At 40.3% G+C, this 20,133-nt stretch overlaps 1 protein-coding gene across 1 annotated transcript in view; it reads left to right on the top strand.

Annotated features, from left to right (window-relative positions):
• Window positions 1-1,113: 1,113 nt before the first annotated feature.
• ibtk (inhibitor of Bruton agammaglobulinemia tyrosine kinase) overlaps window positions 1,114-20,133 on the top strand; it is a 109,209-nt gene continuing 90,189 nt past the window's right edge. The window contains exon 1 of the mRNA XM_052025105.1: window positions 1,114-1,302. The gene's annotated coding sequence lies outside the window, so the exon portion shown is untranslated. The remainder of the gene's footprint in view (window positions 1,303-20,133) is intronic.

Below are 20,133 nucleotides of genomic sequence, written 5' to 3'. Positions count from 1 at the left end.
CCACTGTTTTCCAGCGAAGCAGTCAATGTTCTGTTACCATTTGCAACCACTTACTTGTGCGAAATAGCATTTTCTGCAGTCATTGCCATGAAAACCAAATACAGATCAAGACTGAGTATTGAGGATGACATACGCGTATGTCTGTCGCACATACCACCATGTTTGGATAAACTCTGCAGTGCAAAACAGGCACAACCTTCATATTGAACTGAACACTGAAAGACACCGCTGGTAATTATCGGCGATTGAAATAGTCACTATTTCCATAGGGCCTATGTGCAGTAATTTAAGTGTTATATGCATGAATTATCGATTGTTTCATTTTGTGGGCTTTGGGGGTCTGCCATCTAACAAGGACATGTTCTGGGGGGGGGGGCCGCAGCATGAGAAAGGTTGAAAACCACTGGTATAGAGAAAGAACTGGAGAGATAGAAAAGTATATTAGAAATACATTGTCAAATTGTGGAGCAAGTGGAAAATATTTATTTTCTGGGAGAATTGAGGAAATTTGGGTTTAGGACAGGCGGTCAATCATTCAGTTGTTCATTCATATCAGAAGACATCCATTACCTTGGAAAAGCAAATACCTCAACAACAACATTACATAGCTGACCAGCAATTCCTAAATGCAACTTGCTCTCAGGCAAAACATCCCTCATAGCCATTGGCATAACCTACTGCATAACATGATAAGTGGTAGATATATACATTCCAATTGCAGTAATTGAATGTATTTCCTGGTCTGGTTGTATTTTTGTGTCACGCCTGGGCCCCGGGGTATGCTTTGGGTCTGCAACTCTCACACAAAGATGTAAGTGCATTCTAGTTAAAGCAATTTAGTGTATTTCCATTACAATGTTTTGCTGTACCACTGGCAAAACCAAGATTTGGCTTATTATCAACGTTTTGTCGTTCCTATAATAAAAGAACCAATTCTGCAACACACCTACAAAGATAAAATGCTCCCATTAGCGCAGTGAACAGACTGCAAACAGACAGCAACAGAAGTCCCTGATCTCCAGTCAATCACTCACTCGCAACCATCAGGAGGCAGTCTTGACCCACAGACTTTCGCCCCGCCCTCCTAGATCGGTCCAGTCAGTAGCGGCGATGCTGAGGGGCCGGGCCAATGGCAGCACGCTGCGGTGTGAGGTGCTGACTGCTGCGTACGGTCGCCCGGCTGAGTGTGGTCGTGGAGAGAAAGGAGCAGCCGGCTTGAGTGTGACCATGGCCCCCCCTGCCTCATACCCGTCCCAGTCCGCCGTCACTGCCGCCCGATACACCCGTTTCAACTAGCGAGAGGTAAGGAGGGCCCGAAGCCCAGGGACTGACCCGGCGGCGTGAGTGGGAGGTGGCGGAGGCAGGCCGGCCGGCCGGCCCGCGGCTCATCCAACGCCGGCCGGCCGGCGCGACCTACCGACCGACCGATCGGGCTGCCCGTCACTGGGTGCAGGGGGGCCCTGGGCTGGCGAGTGCTTCCTCTTCACTGCAGGCTCAGGGGTCTGGGGGTTCTGGTGCCACGCCTGCTGCGGGGGGCCCCGGCCAGCTTGTCTGTTGTGTAACCTGTCCTGTCAGAGGGAGAGCTCGCCACTCACTGCGGGCCTTTGCATTAGAAAAACACAAATTGAACAACACGGCTTTATTTTTCATTATAGCCCAGGGCATGTTACTGAATAACGCTGGCTTTGCTATCCTCCCGAGGCTTTTCCTGGCAATGCATTGACTACGTGGCCGTCTTCATACACAAGCCCATTCATCGTGCAGTTGGCAATGTTTTCAATTATGAAGCACTGCCACGAAAAAAAAACCTGTTATCAATCTTTCTAACTCGTCCACTTTCAAATATTCATAACTTGGCATTTCCGCATTCAGTTAACCCTAAACCCACGTAGCTGGCGATGCCTGAGTTAATTTCCTGATTTTCCACATGAAGCTGTAACTTGAATGAGATACAAATCTATCCAAATATTGGACCTTACCTGGAATATTAAAGTATAAATTGAAAAAGTTGCTGGGTTGCACCTGTTTGCATGAATGTCTGATTTAAAATAGCTCTGAATTTGCTTCTCTAGTTGGCATCCTTCCATCCATGTGAGATAATCAATGTGTAGCTGTCAAAGCTGAAGTCCTATCATGTACTACATTTCTGTTGATAATTGAATAAGCCAGTAACTCTAAAGCTGTGAATACCATATGCCACATTTGAAATATAATTTATTTGATATTGTAGGATGGTCTGTGGATTTTTAGCCTTGTTTAATGGTGTTGTTCCATACTGTGGAGCTGTTGAAATTGATTGTCATGGTGGCTCAAGCTTACCCATAGTCAATGTTGTTATTGGCTTCTTTCATGAGTTACAGTTTCCTACTTGCCATAATCAATTTTGAAAGATTTCATATCTCTTTAATTAGCATCCTTAAAACAGCTCTAGGCACACCCATAGGCCATTTGGCTTGAACCATTTCCCCATATAGAATATACTTGGGGATGCAGCCATCTTTCATCATATGCACAGGCCAGAGCTGACAGAATCTTTGCTTGAAGAATGCTGATGCTTGGCAACATTACACTAAAGATGTGTATTAACAACACTAGTTGCAGCTACACCTTATGATTGGGATACAACAGACCTTGGAAACATTGGAGAAATGTTTCTTTACCATGTGGTGCTATGATTTTACCAAGCATTCCCAATTTCTATGTTCTTTGGCAACCAATGCACCTGTCTACATCAATGGTGCTGAGGTTGAGAGCTTCAAGTTCCTGGGAGTGAACATCACCAATAGCCTGTCCTGGTCCAACCACATAGACACCATGGCCAAGATAGCTCATCAGCGCCTCTACTTCCACAGGAGGCTAAAGAAATTTGGCATGGCTTCTTTGATGCTCACCAACTTTTATCGATGCACCATAGAAAGCATCCTATCCATACGCATCACGGCTTGGTATGGCAACTGCTCCGCCCAGGACCGCAAGAAACTGCAGAGAGTTGTGGACACAGCCCAGCACATCACAGAAACCAGCCTCCCCTCCATGGACTCTCTCTATACCTCTTGCTGCCTTGGTGAAGCAGCCAGCATAATCAAAGACACCACCCACCCAGGTCATTCTCTCTTCTCTCTCCCATCAGGCAGAAGATACAGGAGCCTGAGGGTTCATACCACCAGGCTCAAGGACAGCTTCTATCCCACTGTGAAAAGACTATTGAATGGTTCCCTTATACGATGAGATGAACTCTTGACCTCACAATCTACCTTGTTATGACCTTGCACCTTATTTGTCTACCTGCAATGCACTTCCCTATAGCTGTGACACTTTACTCTGTATTCTGTTATTGTTTTTACCCTGTACTACCTCAATGCACTGTGTAATGAATTGATCTGTACAAATGGTCTGCAAGACAAGTTTTTCACTGTACCTTGGTATAAGTGACAATAATAAACAAATACTAATATATTGAATGTTAATTGTACTTGGGCAAGAGGATTTGATTCCAATAATATTGATGAATGATGTTTCCTCCGGTGAATTGGTCGAGACCTTGGCAGGCCTTAAAGGCCACAATGTTAGCTCTGTAATAGATTAGCTTTAGCTCGGCTAATTCTTCTTGACCTGATAGACTGTACCTTTGTAGCTATTCTGTTCATTCATACAGTTTTCTATACTAATATTCAGCATTGTCTGCAGAAAATATTTAGATCATTGTGTATGTGCAGCATCTCTTTTCTAAGCTTGACCCTGTATTATTTGGTTCCAGAGTTCTGTAATTTAGAACATTAATTAATTGTTTAATTTATATATCTAAGAACCACATCCTTGAGTAACATCTTTCCTTTTTATAGTAAAGAAAATTCTAGTATTGCAGTCTCTCCTTCACAGGTCATTTATCATTAGACAACTCTGACATCATCTTTTTGTTTACTGAGCTCTAAGAATGGCTGGTCTATCTGTTTGCAACTACAGAAGTCCCCGACTTGCGAACGCCCGACTTAGGAACATCCATACTTACAAACCAACCTTTGTGGTCGGTTGGTAAGCGGGCCCGGTCTCCGATCCTACCACGGTGGCGGTATACCTTCTTTGGCCCAAACCCGGGCCAAGTGCATGTGTGCGGCCGCGATCCCCGGGCCGAGTGTGCATGCGCGGATACTGTTCCGAGTTACACACAAAATCAGGTTACAAACAGTCTCAAAAACGGAACTCTTTCGTAACCCAGTGACTTCCTGTATTACAAAAGAATGTCCCTGCTTTTTTTAGTCTGCCTGCAGTTCTATGGGACAATTGGTGTGGCTGTTCTTTTTCAAGTTACTGTCCCGTCATATTGCAGAAGAGTATCTGTTTTAGGTACTGCAAATGATTCTAGCACAAATTGCACTGGTTTTGGCATATTATGTCTCCCCTTTTGCTTGCTTGCAGTTCACTCAATACAAAGCCAATCATGAACCGTCACTATTGGTTAGATTTCATAAGTAATTTTTCAAATATTGACTTAAATATTCATTTATATCAGAGTGGTGACTTGGTAAAGCTTGATTAATGTGCGTGGGGGAGGGGGGGGATCATTTTACATCACAAGGTCAGCTCACCACCTGTGAGTAACTTGTATTTAGACTACTGAAGATTTAAATTTTTAATGTACAAAGATATTTTCTAATTAGATTAGGACAAAGTTATCTCTTCAGTAAACTTAGAAAGAAAAAGTTCTTACCATGACACCAATGGGTACATGTTTGAGCAAAGATTCCACATCTTAGTTTTTTAGAGCTTGCTTAAAAGCAGGCAAAATTGTGGAAGCTGCTGATGAGCTTGGGATTGGTTTTGTGCTAGAAACTTTTAAATTGGTGAAACTTGAATTACACTGAATTCAAATTGTATTTAATTCTTTTAACTTTTGTATTGGTTATGAGAAGAATCTAGAACTAAGGGTTGTTGTTTTAAAAATTGAGTTGCCAATTTAAGACAAATAAAGTGAAATCTTTTCTGAGGATTGGGAGTCTTTCAGATCATAGAATGAGATGAACCATGAACTTAGTAAATGGTGGAGCAGGCTGCTCCTAATTTGTATGTTTTCGTGGAAAGGAAGTTGAATATTAAAGTAACGATATTTCTTAACAAGGATTCACTGAGAGTGCTGAGTGAACAGAAAATCTTTCAAGTTAAGACACATGGAACTGTTTTTGATAGCCTGAAGTTTACATGGTGGAGAATAAGGGAAGGTGACCATGAATCTGTTGGCCGAGTTAAATCTATAGAAAATCCATAGCATGGGTGAAATTTATTGCTGGAGAACTGTATCATTATTTGCATGGACATGTGTGACGTTCTTGTTTTACTTGTATGGCTCATATACTTTGCTTTAAACAGTTTGCATGGGAACAAAACATTGTTAAAGTATACATATTTTTGCATAGTGCCATGAGGTTGAAAGTTCTGAATGGCGAAATGTATATTCTAATGAATTTTAAAAACGGTATCATTGTCATCTTTATTGCATAGAGATGTAAAGTCATAATAGCACTCAATAATACAACTTAAGTTTTGTCTGCCCTAATAAAGTATTGTGTGGAGGGAAGTTTAGCCCTTCATCAACTTGGTCCAAAAAGTATGAGGTTATTCTCACATGAGCTGAAGTAAGTGCTACTTGTCGGTTTGAGATTTGTGGTGATATGAGTGGCTATAAGATGAAAGTAGTCTGAAAGATAAACATCAAAGAATATCAAACCATATTTGGTGTGAATGAATTCTGTTAGTAACATTGCATGTATTTTGTTTGTAATCCATTGATCCACTAAGGTGTAATGCATAAATTTAATATGGCTCAAGCTGTTTGTAATGGCTATTTGAGGATGAAAGTGAGTGAAAGCCATGGAGGCAGAAGGTATATATTAAATCCTAAAGTGGCACCAGTTGTCACTAGGCTTGTGTTAGAAGAAAAGCATTTAAACAAATGCACTTTGCCAATTTGCCATTTGAGTCCTGTAGTCAAAAGGCTGAGGGGAAAAGATATTCAGCCCATTAAATACAAATTCAGTACCCAATAAACCTTTGATACTTCCACTGCTAATACTGTAAAGCCAGTACTTTGCTTAGAGTTGCACAAAATGCTCTTTCCAGATGCCACCTTTTTGGGGGGAAAAAACCATAAATTTCATTCAGTAGTGCAATTACATGAGTGTAGCATAAAAGTAGCAACAGTTGTGTTATACAGAGATTACAGGAAAGCTTGCGGGGGGAAAATCATGTAATTTTCCTAAATTGCGGGTAATTATTGTGGTAGTTTGGGAAGTAAAGTAGGGAAACTTGTAAGCAGTGTTGTTTTGTGTACTTAAGCTGGAGCTATGATCACAAGCAATAAACAAGTTGTGAATGGAGGTGATTTAATACCGAAGCTAAGTTTCAAAAATCTCAGCAACAAAGTACTTAGTAGTATTATGTTCTTGGCCTGGTCATCTTGATCGACTTCTTCAAAATCATTAGCATTTACTGCAGAAAGCAAGGGGCCCTGTCTGTGGGGGGGAGGGGAGAAATGCATGGCTAGTCGCGTTCAAGTCATGCAAACATCCACCAATCATTAACTTTTGCTTCCCGCCATCGATTCAATTCTGGGTCCAATTTGTCAAGGAGATACAAATGAAACTGACTTTTTTACATTTTTGACAAGCCTGCCATGTGAGACATTTTGAAAAGCTTTGCTAACATCCATGTAAGCTGTATCAAACAACTGTCCCATCAACATCCTAAAAAAAAATCAATCTGTGCTTTATCAGGATAGGAAGATTGTTTATATCAAAAATATCTTTCTATTTCTAAACCTTTGTTAAATCCATTCACTACTTTTCTATTCAAATAACATTTAGTCCAGCTATGATGGTAATGGAAAACCATGCAGTTAAAGTTCGGAGGAACTGCCAAGTATGTCTAGATCTTTAGCTGTGGTCATGCTTGGCATGTGTGAATGAGGCAAGATAAATCTTCAGCCAGATGTATGGAAATAATCAATCTAGACCTGCTTAGAAATCTACAGTCAGACATACCATCTTATGGTTAGTTTTAATTACCTTCTCTTTGTTTTAAAACCAGATATGGAACTGTAAACTAGAGAACCCACTGTATAGATTCCTTTGTTAATGAAGTAATTTGTGCTAATCCACACATAGTCCAGGATAATATAGCTCTTTGCTCACAGTCTCTTTTATCTGCATGTACGTAACTTCGATACTCTTGTGTAACACCTTTGTGAACTGGCTGAAAGGAAACTTGCATATTTACTATTGACTGTAATTCACTATTTAGAAATGTGAAAAGCTTGTTGCTTCAGATTAGTACATTTCACTTGGGGGGGGGGGAACAGAAGGTTCATTTAATTTTGTATTTTCAGATGGTGTGTTATTTATGTGCATTATTAGGTGGCCAGTAGCCTATCTTGGTGGTCTGAATAACTGCACTCATAAATTTAAGTAGATTCTTGAATTATGGAGAAGAAAACCCTTGGGGAAATGTGACTGTATTCTAATGTATCTAGTGGCTATTTATCTTAAGCATACAAGTTAGAGCAGTTGTAGGCACCTTGGCTGCTCAAGTCTGCTTTACCACTTAATAAGATGAAGGCTGCTCTGATTGTAACCTCCACTGCATTCCCATTACCTGTATTAACCATTCACCAATTTGCTTGTCAAGTATCTATCTTTCTCTGCCATCTAAGATGGCTTCCACCACCTGTTGAAGAAGAGAGTTTTGAAAACTTGATTCTCTTGGTGTTTGGCGGGGGAGGGGAGGGGTGCAGAAAATTCTCACCTGTCTTAATCAGACATCCACACAGTTTTAAACAGTGACACCCTAGTTCTGGATTCTCCCACAAAGAGAAATATTCTCTTCATGTCTACCCTGTTAACTTCCATCAGGATCTTGTATTTTCAATCAAGTCACCATCTCCAGCAAATACAAGCTTAGTCTGTCCAATCTTTCCTTGTAAGAAGACCTATCCACTCCAGATATTAGTTTAGTAAACCTTCTCTGAACTTCTCTAATTACTTGCTGAACCTTCAAGAAGCTTAGAGTCATGTCGTGCAGAAGCAGGTCCTTTGGCCCATCATGTCCACGCCAACCATTAATTATCCATCTACACTAATCCCATTTACCAGCACTTGGCCTGTAACCTTTATGTCAATTCAGGTGGTTGTCTAGATACTTAATAAATGCTGTGCAAGTACATGTCTCCATCACCCACTCAAGCAGAGCATTAGGAATCCACCATCCTCTGTGTGTAAAATATCTTCCGTGGGTAGACTCAAAACTTCTTCCCCATTACCCTAAACCTATGTCTTCAGTTTTTGACACCTACTGTAGCAAAAAGTTTCCCACTATACCCTGTATATGCCCTTCATACTTTGGTATACGTCAACCAGATTTCCACTCTCCTCCACCCCCAAAAGGCTTGTCCTCTCCAAGGAAAATAAACTCAGCCTTTCCAGTATCTCTTCATAAATGAAAAACTCCATTCCTGGTTCGTTCTAGTGAATCTCCTCTGCTCCTTTTCTCATGCAATTGATTTCCATCCCATAGTATAATGACAGGACCACTTGTGGCCTAACTAATGTTTTATAAAGCTATACCATAACATCCTTTCTCTTATTCTGTGCCCTGGCTAATCAAGTCTAGTATCCCATATGCCATCTTCATCACCTCTTCTAACTGTGCTGTCACCTTCAGGTATTCTTGGACTTGTATGCAAAGGTACCTCAGTACACCCTCGGCCCTACCATTCACTGTTTATGTCCAACCCCTATTAGTCCTCCTAAAGTGCATCACCTCCCACTTATCAGGATTAAATTCCATCTGCCCATTTACCAACTTGTCAATGTATTCTTGTAACCTAAAGCTATCCACTTCACTATCAACAACACTATCAGTTCTTTAGTCATCTGCTAAGATACCTCCTACATTCACATCCACATTATATAAAATATATATTTTAAAAAGCTTCCAATCACAAAAAGAACTCTTCAGCATTATCCTCTCCCTCATGTCAGCAAGCCACTTTTGGATTCAATTTGCCAACTTGTCTTGAATCTCATAGCCGCTAACCTTTTGGATCGGTCTTTTACGTGGGGCCTTGTTAAAGGCCTAACTGAAGTCCAGATTTATTATATCAACTGCACTGCCCTCACCAATGCATTTTGCTACCTGTCTGATAGGATCTCCCCCTAACAAAGCCATGCTATCTCTGATTGATCGTCACCTTTCCAAGCAGAGCTAATCCTATCTATCAGAATGTTTTCCAATAACCCTGCTGCCCTTCTTGAACAAAGATACCACATTTTCTGTCCTCTGGTCAGTGTGAATCATGCATGAGGATACTTGGATCTCTCTGTATCTCTGAGCTCAAATCCTTCACCATTTAGATAATATGTTTTTTTTAGTTGTCCACACCATTGGAGACAATTTCACATCTTGCTTCATTGGATATCATTTGTGGGAATTTTGACCACTATATTGCTTTGTGGTTTGGCCTCCTTATATTCTCTTTACAACCTACCTTCTTACCCATATTTGTGACATCAGCAAATTTAACAACCATGCCCAGGGTACCTTTATCCAGTTCATTTTTATAGATAAAGCCTCAGCACCAATCCCCGTGGCACACCACTCCTTGTATCTTGCCAACTAGAAAAGGACCTACTTGTGCTTTATGCTGTTTCCTGTTATCCAGCTAATCTTATATCCATGCTATTCTGTTACATCCCACATTGTGGGCTTATTCTCTGCAATGACCTCTAATATGGCACTTTATCAATTGCCTTTTAGAAATCCAAGTTTTGTACATCCACTGGTACCTCTTTATCTACAACACATGCTAATTCTTCACTTAACTCTTAGAAATTAGTCAAATGTTATTTATTTCGCAAACCTTTGACTTTGCCCAATTACACTGAATTTTTCAAATTGCTTAGGTTATGGGTTGTAGTTTCCTGTGATCTGTCTCCTGTTTTTGAATAAAGGAGTTACACTTGCTTTTTTCCACTATTATGGAACCTTCCATAAATCTGAGTATTTTTGGAAAATTAAAATCAGTGCATCAACCATCTTGCAAACCACTTCTTTTAAGACTCTAGGATGAAGTTTGTTGGGATTCAGAGACTTGTCATCTAGCAGCTCCAATGGCTTGCTCCCTGATGATTGATTGTAATTTTCCTTCCTTCCAGTTCCTGATATGCAGCTATTTCTTAGATGTTACTAGTATCTTCTGTCGTGAAGACTGATGCAAAATCCCTATTTCTCATTTTTCTTGTATTGATACCCCATGCTCACTTTCTGTAGGATCAGTTCTTTATTAACTTTATTTTTAAATATCTAAAGAGACTTTTGATTTTTAAAAAAAGAATTTTGGCAAGCTTTATCTTGTACTCGGTTTCCTTCCTTGTTAATCTTATTGTGGAAGTTAATTAAAAATGAAGTTTGTTTTTATTTTGCTTTGAGTACATATTTATGCTTTTAATTAACAGGGTACAGTGCTGTATTTTGAACTAAATTGTTTTTATTTAATTATTTTATTCAATTCTGATGTTTTTAAATGTCTGTGAAGGAAACTGGGAGCTGTCAAAGGCTGTCAGAAAAGGAACCTCTGGTCCTGCAGAGTGGAGGCATCCAGTGCTGCTCATCCCACAGATGTTGTAGCAAGTCAGTGAGGTTGTGGGATTAGGGCAGGAGAAAGAAGCGGAATTAGTGCATATGGCAGGTTGGATGAAACTCAGTCCCACGTGTTATCTGGAACCAGTGCTTCAGTTCTGCATTTGGTACTCTTAACAGTTGCTGAAGATCATGATTGCGCTGGGTGGTGAGACTTTGCTATGAAGTTACTTAGGAAGAGTCTCTGTTCTGAAATGTTAACTGTTTCTCATTCCACAGTTGCTACCTGACTTGTTGAGCATTTTCTATTTTTATTTCAGATTTCCAGCATCTGCAGTTTTATTGATTTTTATTTTTGCACTTTGAGTTCTCTATCAGAATTCATGGAACTTTTCTGCTTAGGAAGTCCATGAGTTTGTGGGGGGGAAGGGGGCATTGACAATGATTTGCTTCCACTCTAGTTTTGTGGTTCTGAGTGAATGATGAGGCCAGTGTGGGTTTGCCAGACATTTTCCTCAGGTGAGACTGGAGGTGCTTGACTGGGAACAGCAGGTGGGCAGCTTGGTAGCTGGTGCATTCCTTCTGACGTTTACTCTGGACTTCTGTTTGAGGTCTTCCGTTTTGTCCTAGATGCTCCTTCTCCATTGTGAGCAATCATGAGAAAGGGATTCCCACAAATCAGTGAAGATGTAAAATGTTTTGAAGGAGTCTTTGTGATCATCATTGAAGTGTTTCATCTTGCCAGCTGGTAAATTTCTACTGTGACGGCGCTTGGAATAGAATGTTTTGGGAGTTTTGTGTAGGGAATGCAAGCAGAGTGGTCTGGGAAACACTGAAGCCTCAGTGTTGGGGAGGTTGACCTGTGAGAAGGTAGTAATTTTAGTTTGTCTATCCTGTCAATGGATTTGAGAATTTTATCTGGTTGGTATGTGCTGTAGCCAGTCTGCTTCTCAGAAGAAGTGTGCTGGGTTTGAGGTCTTGATTATAAAACATACATATTCTCAAACAACCAAAAGTTATGGTGCTGCCCCAAAGGCATCGCGGAATTTCATCATTGATATTTTCAAAGCCTTTGTTGAATGATAGCTTTAGAATATAAGAAGTGATCCATAATTTCCATGGTCTTATTGTAAAACTCCATTGTGGGAAGCCTGTGTTGTCCGATGGGGGCAGGTTAAGAGAGGACCTTTTGACTTGTGAATGTTCAATGGGAGCCCATTTCTTTTTTGTATGCTTCAGAGAATGAAACAATGATAGCTTGGAGCTCGTCCTCTGCATGTACATAAGAACGAGCATAATCTGCATACTGTGGGTTAATGACTGAAACAGAGGGTGAACTTGGTTCCAGATAGGAGGTGATGTAGTTTGAACAATTTCCCATTTGTTTTGCAGTTTGCCTCAAGTGGGTAGCTCATTGGAGGTACACTGCAGCAGAAAGATTGCGACAAGTGTTGGAATGATGTTGTAGCCTTGCTCAACGACATTCTGTAGTGATATTGGGTCTGATGTGAACCATTGGTTAAGATAAGGGCTTGCATGTCATCATATTGAAAATGTAAATTGGAGATGAGATTCTGAGGGGAGCCAAATCTAAAAAGGATGTTGCCTCATTTTGAGTCTAAGATGTTTGTGAGATCAAAAATGGTCAGGTATAGTGGTTGATGTTTACCTTTAAACTTTATTTATACAGCACAGTAACAGGCCCTTTCGGCCAAATAAGTCCGCGCCACCCATTTAATCCTATGTTGGTCTACCCGTACATCTTTGGAATGTGGGAGGAAACCCACGCAGACAAGGAGAGAACATACAAACTCCTTACAGACAGCAACAGGAATTGAACCCTGATTGCCTGCGCTGTAATAGCGTTACGCTAACCGCTATGCTACCGTGCCTCCCACTTCCCTACATTTCTCTTGAAGATGATGTGGATTAAAATCATGTATATTATGCCTCTAGATAGAATCCATACTGTGAATTGAAGAACAGCTCTTTGGCCATCTGTTCCTATTGTTGACAGGCCATTTGATAGCCTGTCTTGTGTGAAATTAAGTGGGCTTTCTTGAAACTTATGAAATTTGTATTTATCTCTTGGTTCTGTGATTGAAGTTTGAGGACTTATTACTTTGTTATCAATAGCTATAATATTTGGGAATGTTGGATTGTGGCATCTGTCTTTTCATATTAATTGTTTTCTCCATAATTATATTGTTCAAACCCAGGTCTAGAGTGTGAAGTTAATCTATACCAAAGATTAGTAGTGGGTGTAGTATACTTCAATTAATTTTGTTAACTGGCAACTTTAGGAGAGGAAATTTTGACTGTTTTTCTTGAGTCCCGAGCAGTGAACTGCTGCAGAGGGTGCACAAATGTGTGGTGACAGTTCGGCGTCACTACAGTGGGTTTTGTGGTAAAGTAGTTTGCCATTACATGCCTTGTAGATTTATTTCCACAGTGGGCTGCTGGTATTGGGGAATTGTTGCCATTGCATAACTCATTGCATTCAGGAAAGGGCAAAAAAAAGGAAAATGAGTGCATTCTATGTTGGAGTACAATTCATCTGTTTCAGACTTTGAAATGTTGCTCTTGGCAACCATATTAAACTATACTTTTTCTATTTTGGGAACTCTTTCAGACATTTGAGGTTAGCAAAAGAATAGTCTTCTAGGAAAGATGATGGATGATTCTTAAAATAAGAGTTTCACTTACCATCGTCTGGCAGTCTGAACTGGGCATGGGGTTCGATGGAGTAAACTCACTAGGTACCTTGCTTTTGAAACAAGCAAATATATTGAACTGAATATAAACTTCTGGGTTCCAAATGAAGGTTACAAGTGGTTTCAATAAGTCTGCAATGCAGTGAAATATTGTAAATGAATCAAAGAAATTGATTAGACCTCTCGAGCCCAAAGTTACATCTGTTCCCCAATTAGGTGTCCTCTCTCAGTACCTCTGGTTATTACTGACACATATACCAGTGATTCCCCTGATATAGTGTGGTCCTGTTTCAAAAAAAAGTGTCCAATGTAGAAAATGATGGATGGCCATTTCATGTTCAAAGTTATTTATTTTATTCAAAGTGACTAACAGCGCTTCTATTTTTTCCCTTGTTGCTTTACAATATTAAATGTTGAAAGTGCATAGAAACATTTTGTTTTTATTTTGATGATTTATTTAAATATGATTTGCATCTTGAAGGCATTAAATGATACTTCAAAGGGTTTTAAAAGGCTTTGTTGTCTGCCAGCCTTGAACTTGTTAATTCAAAAGCTGAGCAGCATGAGCTTAGTCCTTATTAACAGCTATCACAGACATGTATGTTTATGTTCTCGCCTATGGAGGTGCTATCAGGAAAGCAACTTCTCTGCAGAAACTTTTTCTTGTTTGTATTAATGTTTCCTTATCTGGCATAGTATTACATTTTTGTTTCTTACACTCCTGTTGAGCATTTTGGATTTAAAAAAAAATCTTGCTAAAACACTGTATAATGGAACTATTGCTAATTCTTTGAGCTATTTATAAACCTATTAAATGTCAACATGGTCTCTACTTCATTCAGTAGCCACAGGTAGTACACTCCAGAAAAATCTTGATCTCTGCCATAATGCACCATATTCTGTTTTCAGCTTTCATACCAGCGCTAGTTGCACAGGTTTTTGTGTGGGTCTTTTCATTGTAACAAAATGACCCATTTCAGCTTGATGTGGGACTGATGCTCTTTCCCCCAACCCCAAAAAATAGAGGGAACAAAAAAATATGATACTTTGAAAATATTTCAGTCGTTACAGGGACATGACGCAATACTGAATTTTCATTCCTGGAATGAATGAAAATATAAATGCATTCTGATTTCTGCTAATAGAATGTATCATCTCATTTTAATCAACTGCACATTGAGATCATTTATACATCTTGTGTGTCAGATTCCCTTAAATGGCATGTGAACTGTCTTAAATCTCAAAACAAATGGAAAATATTACAACCAGGATCATGTAAATACAAGGCCTGAAATACAGGTCTCAGGGAAAAAAAACTTGGCTGAATTTCTGAATAGTCATTAATTTTGTACAAATTGTAATGCAGCAGTGCAGAAACACAATCTAATATTATGCTTTTGGAAAATCTGGTTTCATGACAAAAAATTAACTATAATTGAGGTTTGGTGAACTATTGTCTTGATTCGTAAAGAGACCTGATTTATTTTTTTATATTGTAGTCTTGATTTGCTCTATTTGGAGAAATCTACCATTGTACCATGTTTTATTTATAGCCTTAGATTAAACTGATTTGTTGAGAGGCTTCATTAGAGTAAAAACATCTTTCAGTGCTAGCTTCTATTTGATTCTGACCAAGTACATACAACACAGTATATTTTGAATGGGGGTAGGATACATGTGCATTGCAGCTTTGACAGATGAGGATAAACAGATAGCAAAGCTTTTGTGATTTTTGACTTTCAGCTGAGTGCAAGGTGGAACGCATTGCAGCCTTGGTATGCTGTTGATTCAGGGAATGAATATTTAGAGAGATGGACGGGGTGTCAGTCCTCGGGTTGCTTTTGTCCTGGATGGTGTTGGGCTTCTTGAGAATTGTTGGAGCTGCACTGATGCAGGCAAGTGGAATCTATTCCATCACGCTCCTGACTTATAGATAGTGGAAAGGCTTTGAGGTGCCAGAAGATGAGTTGTTTGCTGCGCAATACCCAGCCACTTAACTTCTCTTGTTGCTTGGTATTTATATTGACACGAGACTGCAGATGCTAGAATCTGGAGTAATAAGAGTAATCTGCTGGAGGATCTCGGTGGGTCAAGCAGCATCTGTGGGAGGAAAGGAATTGTTGATGTTACAGGTTGAAACCCTGCATCAGGACTCTGGGTTGTAGCCAGACAAGTCAGTTGAAACATTTAATATTTGCCTGTTCAGGTCCTAGAAGAATTTTTCAAGTTTCAAAGAGATTGCCCCTCATTCTTCTAAACTTGATAGTATTGTCCCAGTTTGCTTCATCTCTCCTCCATAGGACAAACCTTCCATGCCAGGAATCAATTTAGTGAACCTTTGCTCTCTCCCTTTTTATCATAAGTATATTCTTTGTTGGCTCAAGTGACCAGGCCTGTACGCTGTATTCCAGAAGTGCTCTCACCAGAGCTCCATGCTATTGGAGCAACTCATGTATTTGAATCCTTTTGCAGTAAAGTCCAACATAATCTTTGCCTTCCTAATTGCTGTACCTCCATGTTAATTTTCAGTGATTTGTATACTCCTTGGGCAGCCCCTCGAGATCGAGGATGACTTGTATCCACTCCAGTTTTGTAGGTTCTGAGGTGATTGAGGCCAATGTGGGAACAGCATACAGGTGTCCCTGGCCTTACAGCTGTTTGGGTAATGAAAACTTGCCTGAACAGAATTCAGAAATTGTTACCCAAAAATTTGAGATATGGAATAAAATTCACTCTTATAGAATTTAAGTGAAAAAGTAAACAGATAAACAATTTTTTTCAACTTGTGTTTCTGGACGCATGCGCAGATGACATGCTTCACATTATAGAAAATCACATTGTTTACTCTTTTCTAGGAATGTAACCCTACCCCCCCATGATGCCTGTATTCTTCCCCAGATGTGGCAGGTTGTGGCTGATGGTGTGGATGAATGGTTTGAGGTTGTCCTCTCCTTTCCACCATTTTGCAGGGCCTATTTGTGCTAATGTATGGCTTAAAGGTTTTCTGTCATCCCAGATGCTCCTTTCCCACTTTGAGCTGTCATGGGCCAAAGATACTCTGGAGTCAATGGGGATGATTCATTTCTTCAAGGAAGCTTTGAACACAGCCTTGAATCCTTTCTTCTCATGACAGCTTTGGAATAGAGTGTTTGTTTTGGAAGTCTGGTGAATGACATGGCCCAGCCAGTATAGCCTACTGAAAATAACAAGTGGATCCAAACTGGGGATGTTGGCTTGGGAGAGGACACTGATGTTGGTTTGCTTACCATTCCAATGAATTTGGAAGATTTTGTGGAGACAGCATTGGTGGTGTTTTTCTAGTACTTTGAGATGCCCGCAGCAGGTAGCCCAGGTCTTGGAAGCATATAGGAGGGCAGGGATCACTGCTATCCAGCAAACCATGAGCTTTGTGCTAAATCTGTGGTTCTGATCTTCATGTACAGATATTATTTTTCTCAACTGATCAAAGACTTCTGGCACATTGATGAAATTCACTACCACCTTAATTTATATCGGCTTCGACCAAGAAGTAGCATTGGAGATATGGGAAGTGGTAGGTATTTTCCGGGTTTTGTCTTGGACCTTTATTACCAGTGGGCAGTGTGCTACATCTGGGGCAGGTTGGTAGAGGACCTTTTTTGTCTTGCAGAGGTTGAGTGTAAGGCCCATCCACTTGTGCTTGAGTGAAAGCGTTGGTCATGGCTTGGCACTCTACCTTTGCTGATTGGGGAATCTTGTTTCTGGAGTGCAGTTGCCATAGGCTTTCTATTAGTTCAAAAGATTAGCTCCACTCTTGTGGGATATCTTTTGGAGGTGAGATGCAATGTTGTGCCAAGAAAAATTGAGATAGTGTTTACAATCTTATTTGACACTGGTCTTCAAGACTGGTTAATATCACAACTTGTGTGCCATCATAAAGCAACTGTAAGATGAAGGCAAGTTTCTCTGTGTAGCCAAATTTGTGGTGTTCCCTGCTGCTTGATAGAGCAAAGGCTTTGGTAAGGTCAAGAAAGCTGATGTATGTGGTTGGTGCTGCTCCCTGCATTTTTCTTGGAGTTGTCATGCAGTGAAGATCATGTCCTCTGTACTTCTGGATGGATGGAATCCACACTGATTCAGGGAGCAATTCTTCAGCCGTTGACTGGAGGTAGTTGAGGATGAATTTCCCTTTAGTAGACAGCAGGGAGACTACTCTCGGCTTACCTGCAATCGGACTTGTCTCCTTTCTTGATGATGGTCATTTCTGATCTCCTGTGGCATATCCTTCTCTTCCCAGAAGTGGGCAGTGAGGCGATTTGTGACAGAAGGTCTTCACTGCTGTGTTTTTAAATTTTCAGTGGGGGTACGTCTGCTCCCGGTGTCTTATTCACTTTCTGGTGGGATATGACACTTTCTGCTGCTTGTCAGTTAAGAATGGTGGAAGCTGGCCCAAGTAGGTTGCTGTGGGATAGAGTCAAGGGCACTCACATCAAGGACACAGTCTTGAGGAGGTTTTCAATTTGCTCCTTCCAGCAAGTATTGATGAGTTAATCTCCATTCTGGTTCTAAGTGAAATGGGGCCTTGAGTTTGAGCCCTACATGCCTTTTAAAGTGCTTAAGTCACTATCTTGTGTATCAGCAAATTGCTGAGCCTCCTGTACTCCATCCTCCAGCCAGGTTTTCTATTGCACCTCTGCCTCAATACCTGTATCGTCATTCTTTTCCAATTCAGGGACACCTTACCTTGATGGTTAATTAGTCCCTTGATCTCATGGTCATTCTCATCAAACTAGTCCTGGTTCTATTGAGAAAAAAAAACTAGACTCTCTTCACATTAGCCACTGAGGGCAAACTTCAGAGAAACCTGTGAGCTATGGACTGCAGCTTCTGCAGTCCTGGGTTAATAGGTTGTTTGTGAGGTACTGTCTCACCTTGTGGGGTCTCCATTCATGCTTTGTGAGATCACTTCTTTTGACATTTGGGGTTAATGGAGAGAATGGTAGATTAGGCAGTGGTCAGGCCAGTAGTCATTGGTGGTGGTCAGCGTGAGTGATTTACACATGTTTGTGGTCCCTTGCTTAGATGATGTAATCTAGCAGGTGTCATGTCTTGGACTAGGGAGATTGCTGTGACATTATGTTTTGTTTCACTGATGAAACAGGGTGTTACTTATAACCATTTTGTCAAGAGGATGGCCCCACTGGAGTTGGCCTACCTTGCTTCTTTCTCGTTGGTCGTGCTTTGCCAGAGGGTTGAGTCACTTCTTTTATTGGTGGTGAAGTCATTCATGATAGTGAGTTTGTCTCCCATTGGCATGTGGTTAAGGAATTTTTTCGCCCAAGTTTGATATCTTCCTTTGCCTTGTCCAAAGCTTCAAGGGTTAGGGCATATGCACTGATGACCATAGCATGTTGGTTCGAGAGTGTGCCGAAGGGTCATAAGGCATTCACTTATAGTTCAGAAACTTGAACACTGACTGGCATGAAAAATTAAAAGACCGCTATCAGCATTCAACTTCTAATCAATTAAAGAAAGATACTCTGCCTTTCGGTACATTTCTATTGGGGAAAAACTGATGGTCAGGGGGTCCCTTTTAAAGCAGATAATAATTTTATAATTTAAAATAAGGAAATGGCACACTAACTGTTCCTTGTAAAGAGAAGAAAATTCCATTTATTCTGTAGGAACTATTGAATCAGCAATGTAATAGTACTGGCTAAATAACATTTCATGGGAATAACACATCCCTAGGCCCAAATGGTTACCAATCCAGGATTTTCAAGGAAGTGGGTGAGAACGTTGCAGATGCCCAAAATATGATCTTATAGTTACCTTGCCCATTGGGAAACTGTTCACTGAAGTTACAAAATTGAGCATCTAAAATGGAATATTTCCCCAATCCAGAAAATTCTATTAAGAAGAAAAAGAGGGGGAAAACCAAGTAATTGCAGACCAGTTAGTCTAATTTTTGTTGTCAGGAAATTATTAGGGTTTGTTATTAAGGGCAGAATGACTGACCACCTCAATTTTCTTGAGCAAAGAAACACAAAATACATTTGTATAGGATAGTCATTTCTGCAAAATCTGCTTGAATTTTGTTTTGAAGAACTAGCAGAAGTAGTGGGCAGGGAAATGTTAATTCTGTGGACTAGTGGAGGCATTTCATAAAGTCCCTTTTAAGAGTCTATTAGCTAAAATTGAAGCCGATGGAAGTGAAAGAGACTTGTATACCTGACTAAGAAATTGATTGACTAGCACGAGACTGAGAGAGATAATCATGGGCTGATACTCATACTTTAGACGTGAATGATACTATCGCTCATAGATCTGTGGGGCCTTGAGTTTCCACTTTATGTATAAATGACTTGGGTGATGGGGTCACCTTTGTCCATATACAAAGATAGGTGATAGTGAAGGCTGTATAGAGTGAAACATTCAATTGTGAAGAGAGATTACTAGATTAATGGTGAATAAATTTGTGGAAACTGGGCCACGTAGGCTTGGCTAGGATGTGGGAAGGACGGAAGAGTATAATCTAAATGGTAACAAACTAAAAGCATTTGGAGGTACAAAAAGATTTGAAGGAGTGGGCACATGTATGTTGAACAATACAATGACATGAACAGGTCCAGAAAATAATCAGAGGATGTCAATGAAATGCTAGTTTAATTCTGGTGAACTGGAGTACACGAAGGTAAAGTTACACCGTAGTTGTACAAAGTCCTTGTTGGAACATATATTGATCTTTGAAGGAATCTGTGGAGATTTTAAGGGCTCCTCTCCATTTCAGCTGGTTGAGAAGTCCAAAACTAGG

This window comes from Pristis pectinata, chromosome 10, assembly GCF_009764475.1.
Source record: "Pristis pectinata isolate sPriPec2 chromosome 10, sPriPec2.1.pri, whole genome shotgun sequence".
In the NCBI taxonomy this organism is placed as follows: domain Eukaryota; kingdom Metazoa; phylum Chordata; class Chondrichthyes; order Rhinopristiformes; family Pristidae; genus Pristis; species Pristis pectinata.
The sequence above is the reverse complement of the archived record's forward strand: the minus strand, read 5'-3'. Positions and strand labels throughout refer to the sequence as shown.